The sequence below is a fragment of the Bombina bombina genome, chromosome 11 (genome assembly GCF_027579735.1).
Source record: "Bombina bombina isolate aBomBom1 chromosome 11, aBomBom1.pri, whole genome shotgun sequence".
Taxonomy (NCBI): domain Eukaryota; kingdom Metazoa; phylum Chordata; class Amphibia; order Anura; family Bombinatoridae; genus Bombina; species Bombina bombina.
The window spans coordinates 154,932,952-154,960,418 of record NC_069509.1 but is presented as its reverse complement, the minus strand read 5'-3'; the positions used below and the strand labels follow the sequence as shown (position 1 = coordinate 154,960,418).

Genomic DNA, 27,467 nt, shown 5'->3' with positions numbered 1-27,467 from the left:
TAGATATGTGCGATTCGTTTCGGATCTATTCGGAAATTCGGAGAATTCTGCAAATTCGGCGATTCGGGTCGAACCGAATTTCCGAATTAAAATACTGCCGAATTACCGAATAAATCCGAATTACTTCGGATTTATTCGGTAAATTCGGATGGCCATGGATTACACTAGTATTGTAGAGTATAAGTCTAATCCCACCTAACACTTACCGAAATTCTGAACCGAACTGAACCGAATCGAACCGAATCCAGACGAATTTAGTACATAATACTAGTCTAATCCCACCTAACACTTACCAAAATTCCGAACCGAATCGAACCGAATCCAGATGAATTTATTCGAATCCGAATGAATCTGAAACAAATCCGAACCGAATTTATTCAAATCCGAATGAATCAGAAACAAATCCGATCCGAATTGATTCAAATTTTTCCGAATTCGAATCGCTCCGAACCGAAATTCAAAAAAATCTGAATCGAACCGAACCAAATTTTTTCGCCATGCACATGTCTAGTGTAAATAAAAAAAGACACATTTTGTTAATGGAAGCAAAATAGGAAGTTGTTTAAAATTGCAGCTCTATTTGAATCATGAAAATTTTGACTTAAGTGTCCCTTTAAATCTCCTTTTTCATTAGCCTTGACAATTTTCTATAGCAAAACAATTTTATTGGAATAGACCACAGGCCTTTCTAACAGACCAGATTTTCAGGATTACCTTGGGTGAGAGCAGGTAAAATAACTATTGGCTAGATTACGAGTTTTGCGTTATGAGGGGTGCGGTGCTAACTTCCACGTTATTGTCACCGCTCACTTCCCTACAGCGCTGGTATTACAGGTTTACAAAAACCCGGCGTTATCAGGCAAGAAGTGAGCGTAGAGCAAAATTGAGCTCCATACCACACTCCAATACCAGCGCTGCTAAAAGCTGCGGTGAGCTGGTTTTACGTGCTCGTGCACAATTTCCCCATAGACATCAATGGGGAGAGCCGGCTGAAAAAAAGCCTAACACCTGAAAAAAGCAGCGTAAAGCTCTGTAACGCAGCCCCATTGATTCCTATGGGGAAACAAAATTTATGTTTACACCTAACACCCTAACATGAACCCCGAGTCTAAACACTCCTAATCTTACACTTATTAATCCCTAATCTGCCTCCCTCGACATCGCTGACACCTACATTATATTATTAACCCCTAATCTGCCACCCCGACACCTACATTATACTTATTAACCCCTAATCTGCTGCCCCCAACATCGCCGACACCTACATTATATTTATTAACCCCTAATCAACCGCCCCCAATGTCTCCGCAACCTACCTACACTTATTAACCCCTAATCTGCCGCCCCTAACGTCACCACCACTATAATAAACATATTAACCTCTAAACCGCCGTACTCCCGCATCGCAAACACTAGTTAAATATTATTAACCCCTAATCTGCTGGCCCTAACATCGCCGCCACCTACCTATATTTATTAACCCCTAATCTGACGCCCCCAACGTCGCCGCCACTATACTAAATTTATTAACCCCTAAACCTAAGTCTAACTCTAACCCTAACACCCCCTAACTTAAATATTATTAAAATAAATCTAAATAAAACCTACTATCATTACCTAAATAATTCATATTTAAAACTAAATACTTACCTGTAAAATAAACCCTAAACTAGCTACAATATAACTATTAGTTACATTGTAGCTAGCTTAGGTTTTATTTTTATTTTACAGGCAAGTTTGTATTTATTTTACCTAGGTAGAATAGTTACTAAATAGTTATTAACTATTTAATAACTACCTAGCTAAAATAAATACAAATTAACCTGTAAAATAAAACCTAACCTGAGTTACACTAACACCTAACCTTACACTACAATTAAATCAATTACCTAAATTGAATACAATTACCTAAATTACAAAAAAAAACAAAACACTAAATTAGACAAAATAAAAAAAGAAATTATCAGATATTTAAACTAATTACACCTAATCTAATTAAACTTGCATTATTCAGATAGAGCATGTCATTTTATACCACTTTCCAATTTACTTCCATTAACAAAATGTGCACAGTCTTTTTATACTTTAACTTTTTGAGTCACCAGCTCCTACTGAGCATGTGCAAGAATAAGTGTGTATGCATTTGTGAATGGCTGATGGCTGTCACGTGGTACGTGTATGCATTTTTGATTGGCTGATGGCTGTCACATGGTACAGGGGGAGTGGAAAAAGACATAACTTTTAAAATTGTCAGGAAAAAAATCTACTACTCATTTGAAGTTCAGGCTAAGTGCTATTGCATTGTCTTGTTATCTTGCATTTGTTGATTATGCAAATCTACAGTGTTGACTGGTCCTTTAAGTGCTTAGAAATTAGCATATGAGCATACCTAGGTTTAGATTTCAACTAAGAATACCAAAAGAACAAAGCAAGTTTGATGACAAAAGTAAATTAGAAAGTTGTTTAAAACTACATGCCCTATCTGAATCATGAAAGCTTAATTTGGACTTTACTATCCCTTTAAATAAAGGTGCTTAACCCTTCACTACTGGGACTTTCAGAGAAAAACGCCCAAAATACCAGAGAATTTTTAGTAATTTTGCTATCAATCTATTTAAACAGAAAGAGAGCCTTGTTTTTTTTTTATTTGCCTGTCAAAACTATATATATATATAAATGTTTTAAGTAGACAACCCAACATATGGATCTAGGCCCATTTCGGTATATTTCATGCCACTATTTCACCGCAAAATACGATTAAATAATTGTTTTCTTTTTTAAATTCACAAATTTTGGGTTTCTCACTGAAATTTTTTACATACTGCTTGTGCAATCATGGCACAAATGTTTGTAAAAGTTTATCCCCTTTGTTCAGGAATAGCTGACATATATGGCTTTGCCATTGCTTTTTGGTAATTAGAAGGCCACTAATTGCAGCTGCGCACCACACTTCTATTATTCACGGCAGTGAAGGGGTTAATTAGGAAGGGAGGGAAAGAAGAATACACTTTGAAACAATCACTGCCCTTCGCATGCAACAATATACAGTAATTACCATCATTCAAGTCATGAAACTTTTTAAGTGTCCGTTTACTATTTACTCTGTGGGTTCATGAATGTAGAGAAAGCTAGCTATTAGTAGCTAACATACATTAGCGCTGAGAGTTTATGATTAGACATCACATATTAGCGCTGAGAGTTTATGATTAGACATCACATGAATGCAGAGAAAGCTAGCTATTAGTAGCTAACATACATTAGCGCTGAGAATTTATGACTAGACATCACATGAATGCAGAGAAAGCTAGCTATTAGTAGCTAACATACATTAGCGCTGAGAGTTTATGATTAGACATCACATGAATGCAGAGAAAGCTAGCTATTAGTAGCTAACATACATTAGCGCTGAGAGTTTATGTATAGACATCACATGAATGCAGAGAAAGCTAGCTATTTGTAGCTAACATACATTAGCGCTGAGAGTTTATGATTAGACATCACATGAATGCAGAGAAAGCTAGCTATTAGTAGCTAACATACATTAGCGCTGAGAGTTTATGATTAGACATCACATGAATGCAGAGAAAGCTAGCTATTAGTAGCTAACATACATTAGCGCTGAGAGTTTATGATTAGACATCACATGAATGCAGAGAAAGCTAGCTTTTAGTAGCTAACATACATTAGCGCTGAGAGTTTATGATTAGACATCACATGAATGCAGAGAAAGCTAGCTATTAGTAGCTAACATACATTAGCGCTGAGAGTTTATGTATAGACATCACATGAATACAGAGAAAGCTAGCTATTAGTAGCTAACATACATTAGCGCTGAGAGTTTATGATTAGACATCACATGAATGCAGAGAAAGCTAGCTATTAGTAGCTAACATACATTAGCGCTGAGAGTTTATGATTAGACATCACATGAATGCAGAGAAAGCTAGCTATTAGTAGCTAACATACATTAGCGCTGAGAGTTTATGATTAGACATCACAAGCAGTGCACAGACGCATCCAGTCTGTTAGTCCCTAAGACCTGCAATAAGCACTGCGCTCGCAGACCCACCACAGCTGACAAGGTGAGGCATCATATGGGCCTAAGGTCTTCTCCTCCTGCCTTACCTTGTAAGCATATCCCCGGGCAAGTTTCTCACCAAGAACGCTTCCACTGCAAAAATGCCGGCGGCTCTAAATGAAGCTACGGTTTAAAGGAACACTTCCTGTGAAGAGCGACCTTAATCAGCGCACGTGCTTGTCTTCTCTGTAAAAGCCTGCACTTTATCGCTCACTGTACTGTATGCTGGCTTTTAGAGAGAGGATAAGGCAGATGTGTTGCCCCTCCAAAATCTTCCTCCCTAGGCACTGGCCTTGTTGGCCTAGGCCATAATACGCCACTGGCATACGTCCATATGGGTAAAGGGGTTAAAGGGATATGAAACCCATTTTTTTTTATGATTCAGATAGAACATACATTTTTTTAACAACTTTCCAATTTACTTCTACTATCATTTTGCTTCATTCTTTTAGTGTCCTTTATTGAAGGATCAGGAATGCACTACTGGGAGCTAGCTGAACACTTTGGTAAGTTGATGACAAGAGGTTTATATGTGCACCCACCAATCAGTAGTTAGCTCCCAGCTCCTGAACCTACCTAGGTATTATTTCAACAAAGTTTACCAAGAGAACTAAACAAATTAGAAAATAGTTCATTGGAAAGTTGTTTAAAATTGTATGCTCTTTCGGAATCATGAAATAAAAATTTGGGGTTTCAACATATCCAAAAACAAAGGAGAAGTCCTAGTCGAAGGAATTAAAAAGCAAACATCTTTATTCCAGTATTGATAAAACAGCAACAGTTCACAGACGTATTTCAAGATATACCATATAAGTCAATATCACCAGACCGACCACCGGCACAAAGAAGGTGGGGGAGGGGCCAAAAAATATAATGTTGAAATATAAATGTATTTATATAGATAAAAACAAAACATTTATTGCTGTATCACCCACCCCACATTTTATCTTAAAAGCAAGTAATTATAGATATAAATGCCTGGGGTAATGATAGACATCATTTTGAATAGAAGAGACTGTTCTTTATAACAGAAGGTTTGAATTGTACATTGACTCTTTTTTTAAATACATTTTTTTATTAATTTTGATAGAGAGGATGGTGTAGTTTTTGTTGGCCAACCCATTTGATTTTTTAGAACTTAGTGTCCAGCTGAGTAAATATTCACCCTTTTTTTAACGACCATAAAATATCCATAGGGTGATGTTTCCCCTATTTTAAAAAAAGAATTATCTTCCTTTTGCTTTCTCTCTCTACTACAATTATTGTGAGCTTAAGAAACCATACCGTCACAACCATTTTCTATTACTTAGTGACCACACGTACTGTAAGTTTCCACTCCTCGGGTGATGCGGAAAAAAAGCAAACCCACTTTGTAACACTTTTTTAATATATACGAATGCACACCAGTATGCTACTCAATATCGGGGAGTGGTAAATCATGGTATAGTTTTTAAAATGTCAAGCGGTGAAAAGTCAGTACAGATATGTCAAATGTGGTCAACACCTTCAGAGAAAAAAAATTACATTAATAGTAAAATTCTAAATATTACATTTACAAGCTCATTATTTGGCTAATGCAGAGCATTCTATTGTCCCTCATTTTGTATGACAATCCTAGTTTGGGAGATCTGTCCCCCTCACAAATCTGCCAATATATGATTAAAAAAATCCAGGGAAACTTTACAGCAGAGAAATGAAATAAACAGGTATTGGCTACACCCACTGACTGTTTCAACAGCTCCACCCCTTCTAAACCAACCAGAAACACACCATGTAAATGACTTTATTATTCAATAGACTGCAAGAGATTCACAGATGTAAGCTCACTAAATTATAGATATTATGTTATGAGTCACTGAGTGACATTTTACCACTCATAAGTCCCTCACCAACTCCTTTCCTTATCTACTGATGGTGAGATAGCTATGAGCTAGATTACGAGTGAATCGCAATTTATTGCTCCCGCTCGAGCAGAAAACTATGCTAGATGGAAGCATTTTGCGCACGTCCGGTTTCCCTCATATTTCGTCGTGCTAAAAAATACGTACTGATCATGTTAACTTATTCTTCCAAAGACTTCAATTGAGCTCAAAAACTGCAAAAAAAAAATAGCAACTAACACCCTTACTCACATGCTAACTGACTTTATTTAAGTGTACTCAACCGGACATGAATTATGAATATTTCATATTCCAATCTACATATCTAGGTTTCCTGCCTGCTATTGCAGAGTTACCTGTCTATTGCATATCTACTTTTCCTGCCTGCTACTGCAGAGTTACCTGTCTACAGCATATCTACGTACCCTGCCTGCTACAACAAAGTTACCTGAATACAGTATATATTCATATCCAGTCTGCTTTTGTACAGTTTCCTGTCTACAGCATAACTACGTATCTTGCCTGCTCTTGCTGTGTCTACAACCTGCCTGTACTGTGCCTATTTCATTTCTGTCAAATTATCTTGTCACTCTGTTCCAGTTTAGTAAACATCCTGCAGATTTTGAACATATCCTGATTGTCTTGGTTCTATCTCCTTTTGTGTAGTACTATGCCTAAAAAGGGTAAATCACAGAAGACCTGAACCTGGTACCTCAGTGCAACAGCTCCCTACTTCATAGCCCACTCACAGGAATATGACAGGAGGCTCCAGAATCTTATTATGGGGGGGGGGCACTCTTGGGTGAAGTCACAGGCTTTCCACAGTTAGGGACAGGGTAAGTTGAGGTGTAGTTAGGGGAGTACCATGGGCAGGGTTAGGTTAGGGAAGTCACAGGTGTTCGGAGGGCAGAGCCAGGTGGTCTGTGGGTGTGGTTAGACAGTTTTGGAACATGAGCTGCATAAAAGGACAGAGACAAGGAAGAAGTAACCTTTTTACCTCCTTCTGCGTTCAATGGGCTGTAAAATAGAAGATTGGGGTTGCTTATTTCCCCCTAGATCATCCTGGCCTTAGTTTTATGAAAGTTAAAAATATCACTTAGTTCACACTTTCAAACAGGTAAAATATGATCATTGAAATTATTTTACGCAATAGAAGTTAGACATGTGAAAGTTTCCAAAATGTAAATTAAAAATGTCCATAAAATGATATAAAAGTGTTTGTTGCATGAAATTGTTATTGTTAGTTAATTTAAAAAACAGTAATCTTCAATACTAAATCAATTAATGGGTATGCAACTGACAAAAGGGGGTTGGTTTAAAGATGCATGGGGAGCATGAATATGTAGCAAGACCTCATGTGGGCATACAGTTTGCATAAGATCTGTTGCCGTAGACCTGGTGTGAGGTTTATCTAGAGTTTGCTTGGAAATTGCTCAGAAAGAAAGCACATAGGGCTGCAAGGACCATGTATCTGGCTTGAGTATATAGCTGGTGATAATGTAGAAAAAAATAGCAGCATAGAAGATAAATAGGTGCAAATCTGTCAGAGACTCCACACTTAGTCCCATGTCAGACTGACATGACTAAGGACTAAGGTCCGAAACGTTTTCTCTCTTTTGTGCACCTTGGTGTCTAATACATTTCTGATTATCCATGAACTTTTTGAAGTGTTGAGTGCTTCTGTCTCCTTGGACTGTGTATATAGCTGGTGATGTAAGAGGTAGTGGCAGTACAAGTAATTAAGTCACTTTCGCTCACTTAGAGTACGGGTATTCTGAGGATAGAGTGGCAGGTGATCCAAAAGTAGAGCCAAAGCTCCTCTTCAGCGCAATAGAGGTGCACCCATATAGACTGGGGTTCGTTTTCACCCCTTTCCTAGAGTTGCCACTGGTAAAAAGCTATTGGAATGATATATAATCACCTTGTCTAGGATTTCACAGGCTAGAGCTGGTATAAAGAGCTATGTGGAGCAAAGGCTGCTGATATTGGTAAATGTTACATATATTGTTTTACTAGCAAGATATTTTATTTCATGCTAAAATGCCACAATTCCTGCCAAATCCGATATTGATTTTTAAATTTGCATTTCCTGTTTCATTTTTCAACTTTGCCTAGTCCTCAAAATCTCTAAATAAGCAGTAGTAGATGTATTTTGTTTCTGGTCTGTCTGGCAAAAGAAGGGTTTCAGAAATAAAACCACAAGACGCCGTATACATTTTCCGAGTATCAAGTGAATTTCCAGCAAAATAGTGTTAATTCACCCAAGAATCAAAACCGAGAAACACCACAAACGCAGAAATCTGGAATAGAAATGCAGAATCTGTGGGCAGATGCAAACTGCATGGTTGATTATATTGCTAATTGTTTGATGTGCTTTAAAAACTCACACTGTATTCAATGTTTACTTATATTATCAAATGTACTTCTAGCGCTTGATCTCTTTTGTAGAAATGTACAGTATCTCCTTCCCATGATGGCATTTCAAGGTAGGATGAGGATTTAGCATATGTCTTGAGCACTACATGTATAACATTATTGCAAACACTGCAACCATACAGATATGAGATAGACACTGCTCCATGGATTAAAATGAAGAGTTAATTGGTGGGAGGGTCGGGTACAAATCTCTGAATTGCTTAGTTTTCAAGTTGTGAGGTTGCAGCATGTTCCACTCCCTTGAAAAATATGTTTAACAAATGGGTTTTATTGATGCAAGGCCATTGCAGAGTTCTCCGGTTATTTGGAAGAAAAGGGGCGTGGTCGCTGTGGCCAGGAATGGGGCCATTTTGCCCAGGGGTGAAGTTATCGCAGGTCATGGGGAGGTCAGGGAGGTGACATGCTCTTAGAATGTGGTTGGAAGATCTAGGGGAATGGGCTGGCACATTTATAAGGGTTTATGTAATTGTTGACAGCACTTTGTGAAACAGAGATATATATTGGTATAAGGTTGCCTTGAATAGTGGAAGGAGCTAATAGTGCAGGAGGTATACTACATGCTAGAAACAAGAGAAAGTTGTATTTTTTATTTAGCAAGAACACTGGAACAAGTAGTCGGGTTTATTCAGCAACACAGGAGACTAGTCAGAGTACACAGCAGAGCTAGGATGATTGAATAGAAGCCTAACGGCAAAGGTGAGGGGATGGGCAAAATGATACCCTAGAAGAAAGTCCCAAGAATCAGCAACAAGTATATCAGGTCAAGATAGGTGACAAAGCAGAGAGGCAGGCAGATAACACAGAGTCTAGGAGGTAGCAGGCCGGGTTCAAAGCAAGAACAGAAACGCCAGGAACATAATCACTGTAGCACATAATCACACATTCAAATGCCTTTTAAAACTTACTGTGCCACTTTTGGCGCTAACAAACAGTGCTAGCCTTAGTTCAGGTCACACAGCCATAATGAATGCCATCATGAACATCTATCTTGCTAACTGCAGCACACCCAGGGGCCGATTTATCAAGCCCCGTATTGGCCCCAATGCAGCTGTAACCGCTGCTCCTTTACTTGTCTGCCACCTCTGAGGCAGCAGACAGCAATTAGCACGATCGGATACTGTCACGGATACCGGGCTGCAAGGGTTAAACCTCTACCCACTACTACCTCACCCCCCTCTTGTTTCTTGATGGGTTTTGGGCTCCTCAGAGCAACCACGATCTCCCCCACCTTTCCTTTCTGGGAGATTTTGTGTGTGAACTTGTCCTTAGAAGAGCTGGTCTCTGACCAATCTATCCCTGTCTGACCGACCGGGCCCCTAGAACTACCAGCCAGCCCCGCATCCAGAACCCACCAGAACACTTTACCTCTGGCCGCTTTGAAGGCCCCTTGCCCAGAGCTCTGCTCTCTTGGGGATTGGAACCCCTTAGGGATGGCAAGAGTTGGGACAGTTACCGAAGGTGAGCTTCAGTGAAAACCAGGGTTTCTGAGCCCTATTCAGCAGACCGCCCTTCGGCTGGCCGGCCCCATGGAACCGCTGGCTGGCCGCATCAGCTCGGATTCCCAGTCTCCTTTTACCCAGGTCGCTCCAATGGTCCTTTGCCCCAGAGCTCCGCTCTTATGGGAATTGGTTCCCCATGGGAAGGGCAAGAGGCCAGGTGATTGACGGAAAGGAGCTCCCTTGGGAACCGGGGGTCCTGGACCCCCTTCAAAACCCCTTTTCCAGTGGCCTTCCCGGTGTACATTTGGTCGCCCCTAACTTTCAAGCTTTTTGGAATGTAACAGCTCAAGACCTAGGGCTTTCCAACGACACCCTGGAAGTGCCACCGCTCCCCCGGGATCACCTCGGATACACCATCCTTGTACCGCTGGACACTGGGGAACAATGGACACAATGAAGGCGTCAGCCTGTCTAGAGGGGCAGGAATGGCAGAAGATGCGAGGGGCTGATAAGGCCCTTATCAAGATCAGTTTCTGTATAAATGTTGTGTTTATTTCCCAATAAAATGTTCTTGTTTGTTCACCTGAATGCTGGTATGTCTAGTTATTTGGGTGGGCTCCTGCTGAGGATCGTTGTGTCCGCTACATAGCGTCTGGTTCCAGTGGTGGGAAGGACATGTTGGCGAAGCTACCCAGTCGGGGTAACCAGAGATTCGTCACAGATACGGTCGGGTTGATTGACACCCCCTGCTAGTGGCCGCAAATCTGCAGGGGGTGGCATTGCACAATAATTTCACAAGAAATACTTGTGCAATGATAAATGCTGACAGCATATGCTGTCGGCATTTATCGATGTCCGCTCGCACATTAATAAATCGGCCCCCAGCCTCCACAGTAGTGCTCACCACAGCCTTCTTTCTAGACACCAGAGAAACAATAGCGCACCCTACAGCATTGACCGCACTAACCGTGCACCACTTTTAAAGGGATATGAAATACCAATAAATTTATTTTGTGTTTCAGACAGAATAAACCATTTAAAAAAAAAAGTTTCCAATTTACTTCTATTATCAAATTTGCTTTGTTCCCATTATATTCTTTGTTGAAGAGATACCTAAGTAGGCATCTGGAGTACTAAATGGCAGGCAATAGTGCTGACATCTAGTGCTCTTGGAAATAGATAACATTCTTACAAAACTGCTGCCATATAGCGCTCCAGAAATGGGCCGGCTCCTAAGCATATGTCCCTGCTTTTCAACAAAAGATACCAAGCAAACAAATAAAAAATGATAAAAGAAGTAGATTAGGAAGTTGTTTAAAATCACATGCCCTATCTGAATGATGGAAACAATATTATGGGTTTCATGTGCCTTTCTGCAAGGCTCGTTGCACGCCAAGGTAAGTTCTTTGGATCCTGAAAACTGGGTAGGAAGAGGGAGAGGAGGGACAGAGCACAAGCACCAGGACTGCCCCAACAAATGTAGTATGGTTGGAACCTCTATAGTTGAAGTGCTCTGTGCTTGTGTAGTGGAGTTTTACCGACTCTCTAGGCAATAAACAGCCGAGGAGCACAGCTCTATAGCAGGAACAGACTCCAGCAATACAGTTTCTGGTGTTTACAGATTACATATCAGGGAACGTAAATGATTCAGTCAATACATCATCATTATTGGTCTAACATCTATAAATAAAGACACAGGAGATAAGAAGCAAGTGGGTGAAAATATGGGGAGAAGATGAGAAACAAGAGATTGAAAAACAGCTTTAAATGTGTTAATAAATGAAGATAGTAGGTGAGTCAGTTATTTTGGAAAGAGTAGGAAGTGTAGATTTGTTAATCATTTCTGCAGCTGTCATTTAATGGCACAAATATGATAACTGTAAATTCAGCTTAAAGGTGCATGAATATAATTTTATGGTTCAGATATAGCATGAACTTATATTATCAAATATACCTTGAGCTTTTGGTATCCTTTTTTGAAAAGCAGGAGCAGCAGTGCACTTCTCTGAGCTAGCTGGTTACTGAGCACATATGCCTCTTGTCATTTGCTAGCAGATGTATTCAGCTAGCTCCCAGTAGAGCATTGCTGCTCTAGAGCTGTGTGTTTAACCCCATTTGCAGTAAACACATAAAATAATCTATCAATTTAGAGTATTTTAATTTTGAACTTTGATTCATTTTTACAAATTATGGGCCAGATAATGAGTGGAGCACTAACAGTTACGCACAAGCAGAAAGAGGTTTACTGCAGGTGTTTGCACGCATCAGGTTTTTTGCTTATATTACAAGCTGAAGAAAACGTGATCGCAATTGAAGTTAACGCTTGTCGGGATATCGCGTCCTCGGAGCTCTGGCTAACTGTTTTGCTAAAAAATATTTTTTAAAAATTGCACAAAAAAGTTGTAAGGGTTAAACGATATGAGGTCTCAGGTGTTAGGGAAAAAAAGGTAGGCAAAGTGCTTTAACATAGAAATAGGTACATATACATGTCTAAATATGTCTATGTATGTATATACATATATTTATCCTATAACATAAAAGGCCAAGTGTGTTTGTCCGAAGCTAACGTTAACAGACAGAGAAAGAGCGCCCTGGACAATAAGGGACCTAGCTAACACTAAAATATCCCCTCCAGGATAAAATGAATGAACAACTACAATAGTAAAAAGAGAAGTGTCAGCGCTAATCAGCTAGGGTGAGATGTGAATAAAAATGTATATATACTAGAGATTTACAATTGAGTGAGTGGTGAATAATCAATGTGGCAAACGCAGCTAATGAAGCAAATAATAAAATGTGTTTCCAAAATGGACTAAGTATATTTAGACAGAACAAATACAGATCACTAACAAAATGTGAGGAATGATAAATCAATACTTGTATAGAAATAGCTATACAGTGATACATATGTAAGACACGGCTATATAATAAACACAGTTTATTACACAAAAATAAAAACAATTATAAAACAGGGGACATCTCCCCAAAATAAGCTAAATGATAATGGCCAATTGTCTAACAGAAAAAATGACTTGAGGAAATGTTTGGAGAATAAATGATCAGAGGAAAATATATCTCAATAGTAGGCAATAAGTTAAAAGTACCTTGTGAGGATAGGAGAATGGCAAAAACAACACTCCTGGGTGTCCCTCGGTTTATTCAAGGGCAAAACTTGCGATGCGGATTTGAGATACTTTCCCTTTGGGAGATGTAAGTAGCGTGATGATAATAACAATGTTGCTTGTCGTTCGCAGTGTGGCTTTAATCAGCCTTTCAAGTGGATTCAGTTATAATTTAGCAGGGATCGACTGGCGTGTAATACTCACAGGAGCAGCTGCCAGCTGCTTTTCCCAGCTGAATCTGACTAACGGCTCTGAGAATCTGCCGTTAAGTGTTTGGAGTATAAAGGACATCAAAGGGTAAAAGTGAAGACGGTAGCAAATACCTCCATTTGAAGGTGTGAGTAAAGATGATTACCACTAGTAGTGGCTCCAAGTGGCTTAAACAAACAAGCCTGATGTCCAGAAACAGAGTTGGATATAATGTCCGTTTTTGTCCTTATACACCTCCCTTCGTTCAATGTTTTAATTTTTTTTGGGCTAGGTATATTTGGGGACAACAAATCAAAAGCAGCAAAGCAGGTAGTGGTCCTGGTCAACGCGTTTCGCCCATGTTAGGGGTTTTATCAAGACTTATAGTTTGTTACTCTTGCTTTGCTCTTTAAAAAGACCTCCTTAATGACGCATTGGTTGAAATTTTCAGCACTTGTTTCCAATTAACTAAAGGTGGATTTTCTTAACCTTTAGTTTGATATGTTATGGTGGTATTACATAGTAAACTAAAAACATCAATTTGTAAAACAAATAATTTAATATGCCTTAATATAAGTTTAGCAATTACTATTATAAATTAAAATAAAATTGAAAAAGAAAAATGTATAAATAATAAAAATACTTTGTCTTATGTTTATTGTGTATTACATAAAAAATAGTTTATAAAAAAGGAGATGTCTATTTCTGAATTTAAACCTGAGGGGTTCAGAGTATCCATTTTGTAAATTAATTCTGCTTCTAGTTTGAGCAATTTTTGCTCTAAATTGCCTCCTCTCCAGTCTGGCTTTGCTTTCATAATTCCCCAATATTGGAAGTGTTGAAGGTTATTGTTATGAACCTCCCTAAAGTGGCTATATAAATAAGTGTCAAAATTGCCTCTATCTATGCAGGAAATATGTTCCCTTATGCGTTCCCTAAGTGTTCTTGTAACAAGCCTTGTAGGGGAGCTCCACTTAGATTTTGCTGATATCCTTTATGTTTATTTTGTGTAAGGTCACTGGGAGCTAGCAGACTTTTAAAATTTTGGGCTTTTTTATATATGAATCTAGGTCGTTCCTTCACTTTGTCGCCGATCAGTGGATCAGTGCGAATAAGGTGCCAATGTTTATTTAAATTGTTTGTGATTATTTTATTATCACAGTTATAATCAGTAATGAAGGGTACATCAATCTGTGTTTGGTCTGTTAGAGGGTTATTAATTACATATTTCTTTTCTTTTTTTCTTTAGTATACTGTATCTATCTCTCTTATTTACTTCCATCTTTGCTTTTTCTGAGTTTGAACACTGCTGATTTGCATTCTCAATTCCTTGGAAATCTTTTTATATCCCTTTCTTGTTTTATACAGTTCAACTACCTTTTCCTGCAGATCCTTTGACAGTTATTTTGCTTTCCCCATGACTCAGAATCCAGAAACATCAGTGCAGCACTGGATGAAAGATGCAAGGGTCTGTCAGGAGTCCAGAAACTCATTGACCTTTTATACACACACACTAATTACAAGAAAACAGATCACAGGTGAGGATGGTTACCTTTAATAGCCATTCAAACCCCTTTGTGTCTTGTGTGCATGTTATCAGGCCAAAATCACCAGGGGACGTAAACTTGTGTGCATGTTATCAGGCCAAAATCACCAGGGGACGTAAACTTGTGTGCATGTTATCAGGCCAAAATCACCAGGGGATGTAAACTTTTGATTAGGGTAATTTGGGTAGTTTCTGTTGTCATTATGATTTAAAAAGAGTAAACATAGTTAATTGATAATAAATGGCATCAGTCAAACACTAACCATGAGTGAAAGAAAAGTTTTTGTGTTATCATTCATATTCTCTGAAAAATGGCCAAGAGATCATAAGTTCTGCCAGGGTATGTAAACTTATGAGCACAACTGTATATGTATATATGTGTTTACAGATGAATTTATGTATTTATATGTGCATATATATATATATATATATATATATATATATATGTATTTAAAGACATACAGTATATACACATATAAACACATAAATACATATGTACACACTTATATACATATAAATAAGTGCATTGGAGCCCTTTGCACTTAAGTAGATAAAAATATTTAAAAGCATATTTATGGAAAAAAAGTGCATTTATTTCTGTACAGCACAAAGGGTCTTGTCTAATCTATATTATAACCCCCAAAAGCAAATATGGCCCCCTATTTCACATGATGCTACCCTAGTCACCTGGCCATTTTTAATATTATTTACTAAAATATATTCAAAAATATATTCTTTTTTTTTCTTGTTGCAGCTATCTCATGTCATGAAATATAAATAAAATAATGGTATATTCTGAATCTGCTGGGCCTGCTGAAAAAACCCAATATATCATTTGTGTAGGTCATGCACTGAAATTTGACTTACAATAGTGTTTAAATGTAAGTAGCAACAAAAGCTCAAAACTGGCTTAGCATTGGGGTGTGAAAATGGCTTAGTAGCGAAAGGGTTAAATCAGACATCATAAATGACCATATTAAAACTGTTAGAAGATGATTTGTTTACCTTCTCTTAATTGTTCATATTCTGTTGGTGTTGTTTATACCTTAGGGAATGTCATGAGATACTGAATCCATCTGCTGTTAATACAAAGAGAAAATGGTCGTCACAAATAAAGAAATTGAAATATAAAATAATCACTAAACCACTATAGTCAATCCTTATTCTGATCTTCAAACAATAAGACTTATGGGGCATAAACTAAGATGGAAGTTACTAATTTAAAGGGACAGTAAAGTCCAAATGAAACTTAAATTGTCTGGAAAGAGTATTAATTTTTAAACAGCTTTTATATTTGCTTCCATTATCAATTTTGCTTAGTTCTCTTAAAATACTTTGTTAAAGAGTAATCCTAGGTGAGACCAGGAGAGGGCAAATGTCTTTATCTGGGAGATGTGTTTGCACCATTGTTACTGTAGAGTTATACAATGTTGCAAATACTGTTGCCATAGAATCCTAACATGTGCAAGCTTCAAAGCTCCTATCAACCTACCTATGATTATGCTTCAACAAAGGATAAGAGAACAAAGCAAATTTAATAATAAAAGTAAATTGGAAAGTTGTTTAAAATGGCATTATCTATTTGAATTATGAATGTTTAATTTTGTCTTTACTGTCCATTTAATATCCTGTAACTTTTAATAGTAACTGACAACACTTTTGTAGTAGGGCTATTCATCTTATCTGCTACTATATTTAAAGGGACAGCCTTATGTAATAATAACACACTCAATTCATTAGAACATTTTATTATTACATAAATGTTCATTACTAGCTATGTATTTAACCCCTGTAAAAATGCATGGTTAATCAACACTCCAGAAGTGAAAACAAAAAGACAAAAGGGTTAACTGCGCAAAAAAGGGAAACTATTAAACCTGTGATGATAAAGAGGAAACTCCCAACCTCAAATAGTAAAGTGATTTAGAAAGAATATGTATGGACTCTGGAAGGAGACCATAAAATTCAAAAACACAGGCGCTAAACAGCTTAAAATAGAAAATGTATATAAAAAAGTGATTTTCGAGCATATAACGTTATCTATATATGCAGATAGTGACACCCAGTGCGGATTGATTCAACAAAAGAAGTGTAAACAATAGAAATATATAAAAAATATATTTAATTACATAAGTGAAAAAATAAAATAAAATGATTTACACACATAAAAAAGCGCTGGTCAGGCGCAAGATTGAAGTGTAGTATACATATTGGCAACAATGTAATACAAAGAATAAAACAATGTGAAAAGTTTAATTAATTTCCAGTTGAGATTCGATGTGATGATATTTCCAAATGGCCCAAATTTCGAAGAAGGATTTAAATCTTCAATAGGAGCTGGAACGAGATGAGGAAGACCAATAAACGACAGAAAAGGCAACAAAATATGGTTTTCACTTTTACTTACACCGGAGATCGGTGGTTGAATCCTGTATGTTCCTTTCAGTGGCGTAAAACTCCAAGCCGTAGTGGGCAGCGAAAATCAATCCAGCAGAGAATATGCAAACACCTTTGCACAGGTAACTGGAAAACTGCACCTACGGAGGCCGGAGAGGGACAAGAGAAGAACAGAAAAGAGCAACGCGTTTCAATCCGTAAACCGGGTCTTTTACGGGTTGAAACGCGTTGCTCTTTTCTGTTCTTCTCTTGTCCCTCTCCGGCCTCCATAGGTGCAGTTTTCCAGTTACCTGTGCAAAGGTGTTTTCATATTCTCTGCTGGATTGATTTTCGCTGCCCACTGCGGCTTGGAGTTTTACGCCACTGAAAGGAACATACAGGATTCAACCACCGATCTCCGGTGTAAGTAAAAGTGAAAAACATATTTTGTTGCCTTTTCTGTCGTTTATTGGTCTTCCTCATCTCGTTCCAGCTCCTATTGAAGATTTAAATCCTTCTTCGAAATTTGGGCCATTTGGAAATATCATCACATCGAATCTCAACTGGAAATTAATTAAACTTTTCACATTGTTTTATTCTTTGTATTACATTGTTGCCAATATGTATACTACACTTCAATCTTGCGCCTGATCAGCGCTTTTTTATGTGTGTAAATCATTTTATTTTATTTTTTCACTTATGTAATTAAATATATTTTTTATATATTTCTATTGTTTACACTTCTTTTGTTGAATCAATCCACACTGGGTGTCACTATCTGCATATATAGATAACGTTATATGCTCGAAAATCACTTTTTTATATACATTTTCTATTTTAAGCTGTTTAGCGCCTGTGTTTTTGAATTTTATGGTCTCCTTCCAGAGTCCATACATATTCTTTCTAAATCACTAATCAACACTCCAGACACACTGTTCTGGTAGTCCAAAGCATGCCAAGGTTAGTGACTTGCAGCTACATGAATATGCCACCCCTGATTGGCTAACAGACATGCCCTGCTTAGCAGCAACATCACATATTAAATTATTATTTAACTCCTATACCCAATATACACATATTATTATTTAACTCTTATACCCAATCTGGTCCTCATTTTTAATACTTATGTTCAACTTTTGGAAGATATATCAGATATCAGAAACATCAATAACATGTCTTAAAGGGACAGTAAGGTTAAACTTTCATAATTCAGACACCACATGAAATTTTAAACAAGTTTCCAAATTACTTCTATTATCTAATTTGCTTCATTCTCTTGATGTCCTTTTATTGGCAAACATACACAGGAGCAGCAAAGCACTACTGGTAGCTAGCTGCTGATTGGTGGCTGCACACATATGCCTCTTGTCATTGGCTCACCTGATATCCACTGCTACCTCCAGCTGGTCCATTGCTGCTCCTTAATGGGACATGAAACACCACATTTTTCTTTCATGATTCAGATAGAGCATTTAATTTTAAACAACTTTCTAATTTACTTCTATTATCAATTTGTCTTTGTTCTGTTTGTATCTTTTGTTGAAAGGCAGGGACTTATGCTAAGGAGCTGGCCCATGTCTGGAGCACTATATGGGCAGCAGTTTTGCAAGAATGTTATCCATTTGCAAGAACACTAGAGGGCAGCACTATTTCCTGCTATGTAGTGCACCACATGCCTACCTAGGTATCTCTTCAACACAGAATATCATGGGAACTAAGCAAATTTGATAACGGAAGTAAATTAGAAACTTTTTGAACATGTTATGCTCTGTCTAAATCACAAAAGACACAGTTTGGGCTTCATACCCCATTAAACAAGAGATATCTATATAATAAAGCACATGTGATTAAAGGGACACTGAACACAAATTATTTCTTTTGTGATTCAGATAGAGCATGCAATTTTTTTCTTTTACTTTCTAATTTACTCCTATTATCAATTTTTATTCGTTCTCTTGCTATCTTTATTTGAAAAAGAAAGCAACTAAGCTTTTTTACTAGTTCAGAACTCTGGACAGCACCTTTTCATTGGTGGATGAATTTATCCACCAATCAGCAAGAACAACCCAGGTTGTTCACCAAAAATGGGCCGGCATCTAAACTTACATTCTTGCATTTCAAATAAAGATACCAAGAGAATGAAGAAAATTTGATAATAGGAGTAAATTAGAAAGTTGCTTAAAATGTCATGCTCTATCTGAATCACAAAAGAAAAAATTTAGGTTCAGTGTCCCTTTAAAGTAAAGTGAGAAGTGATTAAAGTAAAGTGAGAAGTGATTAAAGTAAAGTGAGAAGTGTATCATGAAAGAAAATGTCTTTTAACCAGCATAACCTCTTATAACAGAATCCTTTTAAAAAAAACAAAACATAATACAGCGACTGCCTAATCTCTTATGTCCATTTCTTTTCTATTTAAAACCATCATACTTTGTTATGTTTTGTCCTTGTTAATAGATCAAGGTAACCCTGTATCTACCTCCAGAATACATCAAATTGTGCTGGTCATTAAATCCCCATATCTACTACTTTTTTTTAAAAAAAAATACTTTGCCCTTTTTTTTCTATCTCACAAGTATTGAAATATTGCTAACATTACTCTCTTCTCATAAAAGATTTTTATATCATATAGAGAAAAAACCTCAGACTTACATCTTCCTGCAGAAGAGTGAATGAATGAATACAGGGGGTTGACTGTAGACATTTTATGTTAAATTATACCTTTGAGGATGTGGTGTTGGGGGTAGAGGAGAGAAAATTGCACCTACTTTATTTGTGCCTAGGCAAATGAGCTTGAGAAAAAGGTGGGTGAGTTTAAAAGGAAGACATTTAAGTCTGCAGTATGTGTAATATTTGAGATTAAGCTTTATAAAAATGATACAGATATATTTTTACAAACTGATGTTCAAAAAGAATGACTCTATTATTAGTGAAATTGTATCTCCAAAATCCCCATTAAAGCCCTGGGGATTTTTTTTATTTTTTTTTTTGCATCTCTGGAGATTATATTTGAGAAGCAAAGGGACATGAAACCCAGAATTTTCTTTGATGATTCAGATACCAGGATACAATTTTTACAAACATTCCATTTTACTTGTTCTTATGGTATTATACATTGACAACCATACTTAGGTTGAACACACATGTCTGGATCTGGAGCACTGGTGGGGGGGGGGGTTGCGTTGTGCTTGGCTGTAACTAGGATGGCCCTGAGCAATACATATATATTACATATTTTCTGCCCCCCCGCAATCTTTAGTTGGGGGCCTCCACTCCCAGATCCCCTTTTCTGTAGTGTAGCTGCCCCATCCCTCCCTGTCCCTTTGCTTTTTTATTTTCCGTAGCGTAGGGCCCTCCCACTTGCTTCCGCTTTTCCCACCTCTCCTGCTGGGCTTCCCACCCGCCTCCTGCCCACACCTCCCATCGGCACCAACAGAAGATCGTCACACTGTGAAACATGGACCATTTCTACCATTGAAACTAATGAGCCGAAAACTGTAATTTCTAACTGTACAGACTGGGATTGCAGAAAACTTGTCTGTACAGTGAGAAATTATAAAAGAAAGATAGATCAATATACATCCAAGGCAAGGGTATCAAATGCATTACCACTGTGGCAAAAATATCGCTAGTGTAGGAATACCACTCCAACAATCTGCATCAATAGTACCACCCATGTCAATGTTCTGTGTCAATTTGGAAGAGAAGAAGTTTATACTTTGTGTTCTTCTTAACACCCAAGAGGATAACATTATTTTCCTTCACTGCTGCATATAATATAATTGTGATATATACAAGAAAGGATTACTTAAAGGTGTTATATTGCTACTTTAAAATCAGATCGTCCTCTACCCCAATCCTATAAATAAAACTTAGAAAAAACTATAAAAAGTGCGCTAAAAAAAATCACACCAAACAATATGTTAATATTTAATTTTCTAAAAAATGGACACACTATTTATTAAAACTATACAATACAATAAGTGCAGTCATACAATAATAAAATAATATGATAAAATAGATAACCACCGGTGGTTAAAAAAGGTTGGTCCACAACCTGCTATCTAGCAGTAAACCAAGCTAAAAAATAAAGTCCACAGCTATGCTGTTAAATCAATATGGATGACTGATTCAGTGTGATATTATTATTTAGACCACGCTACCACTCCACCAATATATTTAGAGCCTTTAGATACATTCCACTTTCAGAATCCTTACACGGTTACAGTCACTCTGAGCTCACCCGGTACAACAGTCACTCAAGACTTTGTGCATGTACTTGTTGCGTGTTGTTGTCCTTATGTGACATACAGAAGGCTTAAAGGGACATTATACACTCATTTTTTCTTTACATAAATGTTTTGTAGATCTATTTATATAGCCCATAAAGTTTTTTTTTAAAAATAAATGTATAGTTTTGCTTATTTTTAAATAACATTGCTCTGATTTTCAGACTCCTAACCAAGCCCCAAAGTTTTATGTGAATACCGTCAGCTACCTTCTCCAGCTTGCTGCTGTTTGTGTAAAGGGTCTTTTCATATGCAAAAGAAGGGGGAGGGGGGAGTGTCTTATTTGCCACTTGCAGTGGGCTTTCCAGCTACCTTTTCAACAGAGCCAAACTGACAGCTTATAAGTAAGTTTTTAAACAGTTTTATACTGGATTTTTATATCAGTATCTGTGTATCTTATTCTTTATAGTAGTGTCTATTACATGCAGTTATATGAAAATGAGTGTATACTGTCCCTAAACCCATGCAGCCGCATCAACCGAGGATCTCCTTGCACTTCTCAGATGCGCAAGTGAATTAACAGCATAGCTGTAGACTTTATTTTTTAGCTAGGTTTACTGCTAGATAGCAGGTTGTGGACCAACCTTTTTTAACCACCGGTGGTATCTATTTTATCATATTATTTTATTATTGTATGACTGCACTTATTGTATTGTATAGTTTTAATAAATAGTGTGTCCATTTTTTAATAAATGCGATATTAACATATTGTTTGGTGCGATATTTTGTTTAGCACACTTTTTATAGTTTTTTCTTAGTATTATTGGGATATATACCAATAAGCAGCAGCACTCAAAATTACATGATTAAGGGATAACTCCCTAAACGTTATCTGTTTATTCTATGGAGCTTGAGTAAAAATACAAATATCTGGATAATTTCGAGTGCTGCTGAATATTGGTATATATCCTTGGAGGTACATTGGGCTACCGTGCAGAGCGCTTGGTAGCGTTGCACCCATTATTTGTTTGCTGTTACACAGATGCCGGATATTCATGTTTAATTATAATATTGTGAGCCTGGGGCAGATGTAAAAAATATCATCTGCGACAATGTCATAATGAAAACACTTTTGTGGTGATATTGTAGCCAAATTGTCATTGTAATAGTTTTGCCACTAAGTAAATGTGAGCTAGATACACCTTAAAGGTATGCTTAGTTATTCATAGTTATTTATTTTTAATGTAGCCCCTTCTTAAAATCTTTGGAGAATCAGAGGCCAAAAGCCGACCCTAAATATGTCCAAATATATTTCTTCAGTAGTGATTGTGACTCCTATCTACAAACTGATTGGTTTCTGCAAGCTACAGATATCGACTGAAAGGTCTGGTGACTCAGTCAATGTCAGATGCTATTTATAAAACTATTCAGCTGTAGGTGAATAAAGTAATTAGCTTTTGCAGCTATAGATGAAGTCCGAAACAACCTATGATGTAATCAGTGATAGAACTGATGATGTCATTAAGTCTTAGGACCCGATCATCAACACTTTAACAGATGTGCAAATTGCCAGATGCCTCCCTTAGAAAGTAATGGAACTCACTTGAAAGGAAAACTTCACTGTGTGTGTGTGTGTGTGTGTGTGTGTATGTGTATGTTTATGTGTGTGTGTGTTTATGTGTGTTTATGTGTGTGTGTGTGTGTATGTGCGTGAGTGTGTCTATGTGTGTGTGTGTGTGTGTTTATGTGTGTGTGCGTGTTTATGTGTGTGTGTGTGTGTGTGTATGTGTGTGTGTGTGTGTGTTTATGTGTGTGTGTGTGTGTTTATGTGTGTGTGTATGTGTGTGTGTGTTTATGTGTATGTGTGTATGTGTGTGTGTTTATGTGTGTGTGTATGTGTGTGTGTGTGTTTATGTGTGTGTGCGTGTTTATGTGCGTGTGTGTGTGTGTTTATGTGTGTGTGTATGTGTGTGTGTGTTTATGTGTGTGTGTGTTTATATGTGTGTGTTTATGTGTGTGTGTATGTGTGTGTGTGTTTATGTGTGTGTGTGTTTATGTGTGTGTTTATGTGTGTGTGTGTGGGGGGGGGGGTCAGGGAGCAACAGGGGCACTTTGAAAATGAAAGGGATATGAAACCTATACATTTTCTTTTGTGTTTCAGACAGAGCATATCATTTAAAAAAAGTTTCCAATTTACTTCTATTATCAAATTTGCTTTGTTCCCATGGTATTCTTTGTTAAAGAGCTACCTAGGTAGGCATCTGGAGCACTACATGGGAGGAAAAAGTGCTGTCATTTAGTTGCAAATGGATAACATTTTTGCAAAACTGCTGCCATATAGTGCTCAAGAGACATCCACGCTCTTGAGCTTACATCCCTGTTTTTTATCCAAAGATACCAAGAGCACAAATACAATTTTATAATATAAGTTAATTAGAAAGTTGTTTAAAAGCGCATACTCTATATGAATCATGAAAGAAACATTTTGGGTTCCATGTCCCTTTAAATACTGCAGCCAATACAAATCAGATCACTCTGTTTTCAGTGTATATGCAGTGTAAATTATTCTATATTCACATCTATTGTAGTATACATTGGTAAATTTCTATTAGGGTAATAAGTATTTTTACGAGAAAAAACAACGAGATCTGCAGTAAGAAAATTCAAGACCTGGCAAAGATATTTCATCTACTACCATGGAATATCCCTGCTCAGCCCACTAGCAGAGGAGGGAAAATTAATTTTACAATAAGAAAGACAAAATGCTTTGATTTCCGTATTATAAAGACAAATGTCTCAGAGTGTTTTGCACGTGTATTGTAGATTTATTATGATGTCTACTGTATGTCTTGAATAGTTTTTTCCTACGTAATTTTAAATGAAATGTAATTTTTCCATAAAATACTATTTTTGCACAACAATGTTGTTAAGATTTATAAAGCGAATAAACAATACATTTTTTTACTGTGAATTTTTCCATATTTCAATATTTAATATATTAGTTTAATACAATTTTTATATTGCTATTTTTTGTGAGCCCTAGCACTGTCTAGCTGTAAAAAAACCTTTCAGAATGCACTTAGATAAGAGGCGGCCTTCAAGGGCTTAGCAATTAGGAGCTTTCAACAAATAATACCAAGAGAACAAAGCAAATTCAATGATAAAATTCAATTGGAAAGTTGTTTAAAATTGAATGCCCTATCTGAATCATGAAAGTTTAATTTTGTCTGACTGTTCCTATAAGCATCAGTGTCTTCAAAAAGCATATTTCAAAAATCACTTTATAAGTCCATGATAATTGTATCAAAAATCTGTCCTATTTTGAAATAAATGGTTTTAAAATATTCTGGAAGCTTTTTGTGGTTTTGAAGTGTAGTGAATATGTTTCCTTTAAATAGATCATGTACTGTAACACAGTATAAGCTTTACCACTTAATGCTAAAAACATAACAAGTAATGTCTGCTATGTGCTAACATTAACTTAATCATACATGGTCATGTTTAAATTGGTTCATGGCTATAAAGTAAGATAACTGTGTCAACTCTGTAGTTTAATAAAAATAATATCACAATTTGTGCTCAAAACTAAACAAAAAGGTACAGGAATATAAAGTATAGTGCAGGAAGTAAAAAGGAAATACAACTGAACATTACTTCAGTATTGGACAACCAATATCATGGGAAAAGTCATGTGACTCCGGGATATGATAAAAACCCTTTATTGACCCAGCGCATAAGAGTTAAAAACAACTGTCTATGACCAACACTGTACAAGTTATGCATTCATTGTTTACCTTTGCTTATAATGTAGACAATTAAAATGTAGTCTTGTGTTTCATTCAAATAGAAATAAAGATGATTGTGCCAACAAATACAACACAAACAGTATGTCATATTGCAGTTTAAGTATTAATCTTTATCTATCTATCTATCTATCTATCTATCTATCTATCTAATCTGTCTATCTATCATCTATCTATCTATCTATCTATCTATCTATCTATCTATCTATCAATCTATCTATTTTGTCTATCAATCATCTATCTATCTATCTATCTATCTATCTATCTATCTATCTATCTAATCTGTCTGTCTATCTATCATCTATCTATCTATCTATCTATCTATCTCTATCTATCTATCTATCTATTTATCTATCTATCTATCTAGCTATCTAATCTGTCTATCTATCTATCTATCTATCTATCTATATCTATCTATCTATCTATCTATTTATCTATCTATCTATCTAGCTATCTAATCTGTCTATCTATCTATTATCTATCCATCTATCAATCTATCTATCTAATCTGTCTATCTATCATCTATCTGCCTATCTATCTATCTATCTATCTATCTATCTATATATCTATCTATCTATCATCTATTTATTCCTCTATCTTTCTATCTAATTTGTCTGTCTAACTATCTAATTATCTATCATCTATCTTTTTATCTCTCTATCTTTCTATCTAATATGTCTGTCTATCTATCTATCTATCTATCTATCTATCTATCTATCTATCTATCTATCTATCTATCTATCTATCTATCTATCTATCTATCTATCTATCTATCTATCTATTTATTTTTCTGTCTGTCTGACTATCTGTCTATCCATCCATTTCATCTTTCTTTCTGTCCAGCTATCCATAATCTTCAGATTTAGCTATATATCTTTCTATCTGTCTAGCTAGCAATCTATTGATCTATTTTTCGGTTTCAGTTATCTATCTATCTATCTATCTATCTATCTATCTATCTATCTATCTATCTATCTATCTATCTATCTGTCTGTCTGTCTGTCTGTTCCTCTATCCATCTATTTCATCTTTCATTCTCTCCAACTATCCATTACCTTTAAATCTATCTATACATCTGTCTTTCTAAGTTTCTATCTACCTGTCTGCCTTTATAATACCCCCTATTTTTTATCATTCTTTATATATGCAATTTAATGAACAGATTTTTACATTTTACCGCCACTGTAACGCTTGTTTTGATACTTGTTTAGTAGTACATTTAAAGTCCTCGGCTACAAATACAATAGAGGAATTAATGTTTCATTATTATTTAGACTTACCCATCTCAGACATGCTTCAGTGCAAAGTGGAAAGTCCTGACAGCTGCAAATAAAAAAGGTTCTTTTTGAGATCATTAGTTTACTGACACACAGCAGAAGTGTAAAAGGAGAATTAACTTTACTGGTAGAGTTATCTTTCCAGCATCATACTCGCCCCTCCTCAAACAAATCACTTTCATTTTTACAGGGAAACATATAAATACATTTGACTAAAAATTTAACTAAAACCAATTATCTCAATTTGAGCAAATATAGTGGCCGATCATAGTCTTGTAGATAAACTTATCTAATGGTTTTAACAGAAAATCACCATTAATTAAAGTCCATGGGGATTTTTGTAGATAAATCTGTTGATACGTTTTTCTAAAGAATTATGATCAACCTATATTGTTTTACATTGATAAACCTGAGAGTTATACATTATTATTTATGTGGCACTCAATTCTATAAACATAAAAATGTGCTTCTATCTGTTGATGTTAAAAATACATACAGAAAGAGAAACAATCTGCCAGGAATGAACACCGGCTAAAGTGGCTTGTTCTATGGTCCTGGGAGCAGCTTCTTTTAGCCCAATTGTGCATTTCACAGATGAGAACTTTCCTATAGTATATCAGTCTGATCCTGCCTAACAAGGTCAGTCCAGCCCAAAATACCAGGCAATCAGAGGTGGGATTCTGAAATTTTAAGAACAGGTTCTTTACACTTTCTAAATTGTAGGAACAAGTGCTTAAAGTGAATGTACATTTTGATGCTAAAGTGCCTGTTTTTTAAAAATTCGATTAAAAACAGGGGCACTTTAATTCATCAAAATTTACATTTCACTCCTGTTGTGAAAAAAAAACTTACCTTTTAAACTTGACAGCAGCTCCAGCTTCCTCCGGTCCTTGCAAGCCATTTCTGACATCAGAAATAATGGAATCATTTCCATCCATGTCTGATTCAATGCCGTGATTGGAGGAAGCCGGATTCCTCATTTTAGACCCAGGAAGAGGCTTTGCGATGGGTGGAGGAAGCTGGAGCTGCTGTCAAGTTTAAAAGGTAAGTATTTTTTAACAACAGGAGTGAAATGTAAATTTTGATTAATTAAAG

The 27,467-nt window shown here is 36.5% G+C and overlaps 1 protein-coding gene across 1 annotated transcript in view; it reads right to left on the bottom strand.

Annotated features, from left to right (window-relative positions):
• Window positions 1–26,456, bottom strand: part of IL21R (interleukin 21 receptor) — a 74,586-nt gene extending 48,130 nt beyond the window's left edge. Inside the window, exons 1-2 of the mRNA XM_053694246.1 lie at window positions 26,376–26,456; window positions 15,696–15,769 (exon numbers count right to left, since the gene is read on the bottom strand). The gene's annotated coding sequence lies outside the window, so the exon portion shown is untranslated. The remainder of the gene's footprint in view (window positions 1–15,695; window positions 15,770–26,375) is intronic.
• Window positions 26,457–27,467: the final 1,011 nt, after the last annotated feature.